Source organism: Babylonia areolata, chromosome 19 (genome assembly GCF_041734735.1).
Source record: "Babylonia areolata isolate BAREFJ2019XMU chromosome 19, ASM4173473v1, whole genome shotgun sequence".
Taxonomy (NCBI): Eukaryota; Metazoa; Mollusca; class Gastropoda; order Neogastropoda; family Buccinidae; genus Babylonia; species Babylonia areolata.
This window is the reverse complement of record NC_134894.1, coordinates 40407204-40414721: the sequence shown is the minus strand read 5'-3', so window position 1 is coordinate 40414721 and position 7518 is coordinate 40407204.

The following is a 7518-nucleotide window of genomic DNA, read 5'->3' as shown; positions in this document are numbered from 1 at the left end:
GTGTGTGTGTGTGATGACTCGGAAAAAGGGTGATGCAAAAAACAACAAAACCCACTCGCGCAAACATGCAGAATATACTCATACACATTAACAAATCATAGTGTTGTCCTTTGCAATAGACAAAATTCTGTTCACTATCAATATGCAAATCGAGTCCCATCCAAAACGGACCAGGATTTTTGCTCTCTCTTCCCCCACCTCAGTTTGCACCTTGAGTAGTGCCGCAGGTCTGCGCAATGGTCACTCGGAGGAGACTGACGATAAACCAAAGACACTAGAATTCCCTTTAGTGTCTATGGATAAACCGAGGTCTCGTGTGCAGCATGCACTCAGCCTGGGTACGTAACTGAATAACCCACGGCAACAAAATGGTTGTCCCTGGGAAAATTATTTAGAACAACCCACTTTGATCGTAAAACAAAATAGGCCTCACTTGCAGACAGGAAGACTAAAAAATAAAATAAAATACATTAATAAATATATATAAAAACTAGAGAAGAAACTGTGAAAGACGCGCTCTATAGCTCCCAGGGGAGAGCAGTCCGAATTTCTCACGAAGCAGTCTGTTACGAAAAAAAAAAAAAAAAAAAGAAAGAGTAAAACAATGCAATACAGAAAGAAAAGTCCCAGAAGAATGGCAACGCGCAATGACTAGTCTCTCACTAGAAAACGAAAAGCAACAAGAGAGACTGCAGCACAGTTTACACAGGGGTTTATCGCTTCTGAGACATGTTGGCAAAATGTGCGGAAAGTCACCGGCGGAACAACGCAGAACTGGTAAAAGGTAAAATCTTTGCTGAGTGAGGCAGAAAAAAGTACTGGCAGTTGATGTTGTTGTTGCTGTTGGTGGTGTGCATGTGTGGCGTGTGTGACATGTGTGTGTGTGTGTGTGTGTGTGTGTGTGTGTGTGTGTGTGTGTTTGAGTGTGTGTGTGTGTGTGTGTGTGAGTGTGTGTGTATGTTTGTATGTGTGTGTGTGTGTGTGTGTGTGTGTGTGTGTGTGTGTGTGTGTGTGTGTGTGTTTATTGCTTAATCACAGCTTGAATATGACAGATCGTGACAACTAATAAATACGACAACAATACGATGTCTGAAATTCTTCACAAAATAGAAGAACACATTATGCGGAGTACAAGAAATACCCCCCGGTTCCCGAATTGCACTATGCGTTATATCAGAAATGCAGCATATGTTTTAACACACTGCTGTATTTTGTATGATTCATTGATGTGGCCATTCCATCTGCAGTAGTTAAGTTATCATCGTCATTTTAAAGAAAAAAAGAACTAAAAGCTAAAACAAATTACGTCCAGCAAATACACAACATAGGAAAGCACTGACCATGTTATGAATCAGCGTCCATGACATACAAATTGAACAGGGAAGATATAAAAAATACACCGAAAGAACAACTTGAAAGACTGTGTGATGACTTCAGTGTAACAGTTTAGAAGACGAGATTCGCCTTTCAGACAATTGTGTCAAGTACAATACTTACAGACACAGATTCCTAATCGATATATGTCGTCCAAATGCAAAGCCTAGTGAACTGATCCTTCTAACAGAATTACAGCCAGGGCCGGCGAAATTTGTTCACGAAAGTTTCTCTTCTTAATATGCTCATGTTTATGTTTCATTGTGTCTTGATAAACTTGAAGGTTTTATGACAATAAAAAGTATTCTGTTCTATTCTATTCTATTCACACACACACACACACACACACACACACACACACACACACACACACACACACACACACACACAGGGCACAGACACGGCACACACACACACACACACACACACACACACACACACACACACACACACACAACACAACACAACACAATACAATACACACACACACACACACAACACAACACAACACAACACAACACAACACACACACACACACACACTTTAGTTTTGTTTTATTTTTATCATTGTTTTCAAGCAAAAACGAGGAAGAAGAAGAAAAACTGAGAAAAAAAGAAAAGAAAAAAAAAAAAAAGCCACGCGAACTGTACGATCGACACTGCCGCCGCTGGCAAAGTGACTCACACAGACCTGCACAACCCTGCCCCCAATCCCTTCAGTCGACCATATCGCTTTCACAGCGCGTGTACGTCCGACACACTGAGATACATATACAACTATATATGTATCTGTGGTCCGACACCTCAGTAATGACGTTCTCGCGTCGTCCCCTCCCTTTCCACCACACACACACACGCATGCTCACACGCACACATACGCACACACGCACACGCCGCAGCACGCACATACACACACTGACACTACACGCACGTAAAAGAACCCACGGCAAGGACTGTTCCTGACAAAATTCTGCAGAAAAATCCACTTCGATGGGAAAAACAAATAAAACTGCACGCAGGAAAAAATACCCCCCACACCCCCTCCCTGGCGAGAGCAGCCCGAATTTCATACAGAGAAATCTGTTGTGACAAAATAAGAGAAATACAAATACAAATAGGTATACATACATACATATGTGCGTATGTACGAAAGCATGCACACACACACACACACACACACACACACACACACACACACACACACACACACACACACACACACACACACACACACACACACACACACACACACTAACACAAACACTAACACTAACACAACACACACACATGCACATCATTACACGCACACTCTATCCATATCCCGGCCAAAGCAGGTGTCATACTTTTTAACAGATATCTCAAATATAACCAGGACACAGAACTATCATTCGATGAAAGCTGGTACGGCAGATATATACAACTTTGGGTCGCGCTCGTTTTGAAATGGTTCTTCTTGCTTTGTATTACACCTGTTGTTGTTTTCCATCAATTCAGTTTTGTAGTGGTGCGTTTTGTTTTTGTTATCAGTGTTTACGATTGTGCCAGTTTGTGATTGCATCTGTTTGCCTTCATGGCTCCTGCACTGAAGCATTGAAATCTTCCTTTCAATGTCTGTCTGTCTGTCTGCCTGTCTGTCTGTCCGTCTCTGTCTATCTCTCGTACTGATTTTGTGCTATGTTGTACTGCGTTGTACTGTGCTGGGCTGGGCTGTGCTCTCTCTGTGTCTCTCTCTCTGTGTCTCTCTCTCTGGCTCTCTTTCTCTCAGTCTGTGCGTGCGTGTGTGCGCGCGCGTGCGCGTGTGTGTGTCAGTGCCGGTGTTTCTCTGCACGCGTGTGTGCATTTATGTGCGTGTGTGTGTGTGTGTGTGAGTGTGTGCGTGCGTGTGTCTCTGTCTGTCTGTCTGACTGTCCGGCTACCTGCGTGCGGTGTGCTTGTGTATATAAATGTGTATATATGTGAGTGTGAACAAGTGTGCGCGCGCGTGTGTGACCCGCCAACACTGATGCCTAGTTGCGTGTCAGTGTGTATGTATGTATGTATGCGTGCGTGCGTGCGTATATGCATCAGTGCGCACGTGCGCCTCAATGTGTGCGTCAGTGTTCCTTCCTTATCCAAACGATCGTTAACCCTATTACGAAACGTAACACTCCCGATTTTATCTCTCAAGCTGCAGAGGGTTAGTTGCAAGGTGCAGGTTCCTGCAGTGTCTGTCGTAGTATGTCTTCTTGGGGGGCGGGGGGTTGGGCGGGGGGGGGGGTGAGGGGGGGGGGGGGGCTGGCACTTAAATAACAGACAGGACACACATCACTGGCATCATTATTTTATATAGACGGACAAATAAACTGAAATGCGATAAACCTTTTCTTTGAACCTTGACCGGGACCGAACTGAAGAAGAAGGGAAACAGAATCAACAGTTGCAGCACTGTGAGCACTCAACAGCAGCTGTTGCACTTTACAGCAGCAACTTGACAACAACAACAACAACAACAACAACAACAACAACAACAACGTGACTGAGCAAAAAGAACCAGATGAACTGACACTGGTGGAAAATGCCTACTACCAACTGAACAACTTGGCAAAGTGCAAACGAACACTAAAAATAAACAAACATATATGTAGTAAGCCTACCAACTGAGCAACCTGGCAAACAAACTACGAACAAAAAATGAATAAACAGATAAATAAACGAATAAATGAATAGACAAAGAAAGAAAGAAAGAAATAGATTAATCAATTAATTGATTATTACTAGACGTAATTGATATTTTGAAATAACAGTTATAGTAATGAAAGAAATAAAGCATAATCACTGCTGGACTTGCTGGTAAAACAAGTACGTATGTATGTATGTAAGTGTGCATGCCGTGCGTGCGTGCGGTTGTGCGTACAGATAAATAAACGAATAAATGAATAGACAAAGAAAGAAAGAAATAGATTAATCAATTAATTAATTAATTATTACTAGACGTAATTAATATTTTCAAATAACAGTTATAGTAATGAAAGAAATAAAGCATAATTACTGCTGGACTTGCTGGTAAAACAAATATGTATGTATGTAAGTGTGCATGCCGTGCGTGCGCGCGTTTGGGCGTGCGTGAGTGCGTATGTATGTATATAAGGGGGGTAGGGGTAGAAAAGTTATAACTCGACCAAAATGGTCTGCTGGGCTGTGTAAGCAATATCATATGATTTGAGTTTACGAAAAGCTCCTCAGGATAAAAGCTTATGACCGTGACCGATGTTTTGAATGAGAAAGAAATGCATAAAGAAATGAAAAATTTTTTTTAAAATAAAAAAAATAAAAAAGAAAGAAAAGAAAGAAAGAAGAAAAGGTCCGCATGATTGTACGCATGTTTCGGTTCTTTCCACTGATACCCCTGTTGTTACAGGTTGTGCATAGAGACTTGCATGACTGTCCATCAGTTTTCAGTATTTCTTCTTTATTTTCTGAATTTGTCCTTGTCAGTGTTTGTCTACGTCTGAAAAAAAAAACAGTCATCTTCTGTTCTTTCTGTTTGTCTGCCTGTCTTGTTCTTTCTTGTCTGTCCGGGAAACAACTGATACTGTATCTCCATGTATCTCAAACCTGCACTTGTTTTTCCGTTCACTGTCATGTTAAATTGTTCCCCTCTCTCTCTCTCTCTCTCTCTCTCCCTACCTACCTACCTACCTATCTATCTATCTGTCTCCATATATTTTATAACACACACACACACACTATATATATATATATATATATATATATATATATATATATATATATATACATACATACAGAGAGAGAGAACAATTTAACATGACAGTGAATGCTAAAACCAGTGCAGGTTTGAGAGATATGGAGATATGATCAGTTTGTTTTCGGGTACAAAATGTCCTCATACATAACTGACGTGAGATGCACGCACGCGGCGCTCGCACATGGCAAACGACAGTGACTCACCGAACATAAAACTCCGCCGTCAGTCCAACCTCAATCTCCCTTCCCCGCCATACACTCCTTCCGTCCCTCCCTACACATACACACACACGCACGCACGCACGCACGCACACACACACACACACACACACACACAAACACACACACTCTCTCGATCGCACCTCTCCAGGCCAAACACACATCCAAAGACGTAAGCACATAATTATGCGTCAACCCCACCCCACCCCCATACCACCGACTTTCTCTCCCACTTCCCACCCTGGCGGGCTTCAACCGCCACCAACATCCCCCCCCCCCCCCCCCCTTCACAACGAACCCCCACATCGCCGTCCACGCCCAACCGCCCTCCCACCACACCATTTTCCACACGTGTGCACGTGCATATATGCACATGAAGGGGGAACTGGTGAGACGAAACGATGCAACAGATTGATGGAGCTCATGCTCGTGACAGCGTCAAAGTGAAGGCTCCTCTGCTCAAGTTTCTTTCTATTGCTTCTTTATTCACTTTATTTATTTGTTTGTACCAGTGTGTGTGTGTGTGTGTGTGTGTGTGTGTGTGTGTGTGTGCTTTGAGTTCCTTGTCCTAAATATTGCACAAACTGAACGCGTGGGCTACAAATGCAACTTCCGTTTTTGGTTGGAGGCACTATATGATAACCGGAACCACATCCTGTCATAGAAACTAGTATACCCATATATTATATTATGAGACATTACTGTCTGGTTCCCAGGACTCCATCACCCGAGCACAGCCAGGACCGCACACACAGACATTCCCAACACGCCAACGGCTAGGACACAACGAGGAACTGACCCCCCCACCCCCGCCACTCCCAGCCCCCCTCCAGACAGGACTACACCCCCACAGGACACCAGAACCAACGCCTCGACCACACCACCCTTCACGGAACAGCCCACAGCCACGAACAACTTGACCTTAAGGGCGACACGCCAATAGGTCATTAAGCTCACCCATACGTTTGTCTGATTCTGTGTACCGTATTATGATGCGGTCCGGCTAACTTTTCAGCTGTTCAGTTATGCAAGATGCACCAGGCAATAAATGCCGGTGTGCGGGTGTGTGTGTGTGTGTGTGTGTGTGTGTGTGAGAGAGAGAGAGAGAGAGCGTTCGTGCGTGTAGGTGTGCATGCGTGTGGACATGTTCGTGTGAGAGAGAGAGAGAGCACTGTTGCCAACAGTGTTATTAACGTTGTTTTTTGTTGTCATTTTTATTTTTGTCAGCAATGTGATTGCACAGGGGTAGGAAGATGACGAAGACTGAGGAAGGCCAATGTTCTGTCTTATCTCTGTGACGTTTCATGCTGCGCTACAAAGATATGTGCGTTGAGTCAACAGTGTCCGCCTCCCTCCTCCCATCTCTCACTGTCCACACATATAAGCTCACATGTATTTTATGAGCACCTATGTGTGTGCATACCCGGTGTGTGTGTGTGTGTGTGTGCATGCGTGTGTGTGTGCAACTCTGCGCTAGTCCGCATACATGGTTGTATCTTTGCACATGTGCGCATTTGAAGCTGTAATCATGTGCATTTTGTTTTTCTGTGTGAAATGTTTGTTTATGTGTTTTTTTTACTTCCTGTTTGGTTCCAAAATGTTTCTCTGTTTGGTTCCAAAATGTTTCTTTATTTTGATATTCTCTTTCCTGTTTCTCTTCAGTACCTGGGGTGGAGATGGTAAAGGGGGAAACGGGACGGTTTTGTGGGGGTGGAGGGGGTTGTGGATAGGAAGTTATGTGTGTGTGTATATATATATATATATACACACACACAATACTCTTTATATAATATTTTCTGGCTAAAGTTAAGTTTGTGAAAGTCTGATGATGGGTCAACTCTTCAAGTTGGCAATTCAAGGTTGATATGGTTGACAAAACACAATTTGACCTATAAATAACCTAAAACTTACATGCGTTTGGCTTACCATAGTGTTTGAATGAATCCTTTTTTCTCTTTTTCCCCCTTCTTTTTTCACCATAAATTCTATGCTATTCCTATATGTATCAAGAGTGTATTGGTTGGGTATACCACAAATTGAATATGTTTCAGTGCCCAGATAAACACATTTATCCTTGCATTTCCTACTTGTTTAAATGGGTGTGGTGTCATTTTTAAGCACTGGCCCAAATGTGTATTTCTGCTTTTTTTAAATTTTTTTTATTTTTTTTTTTTTTAAACAA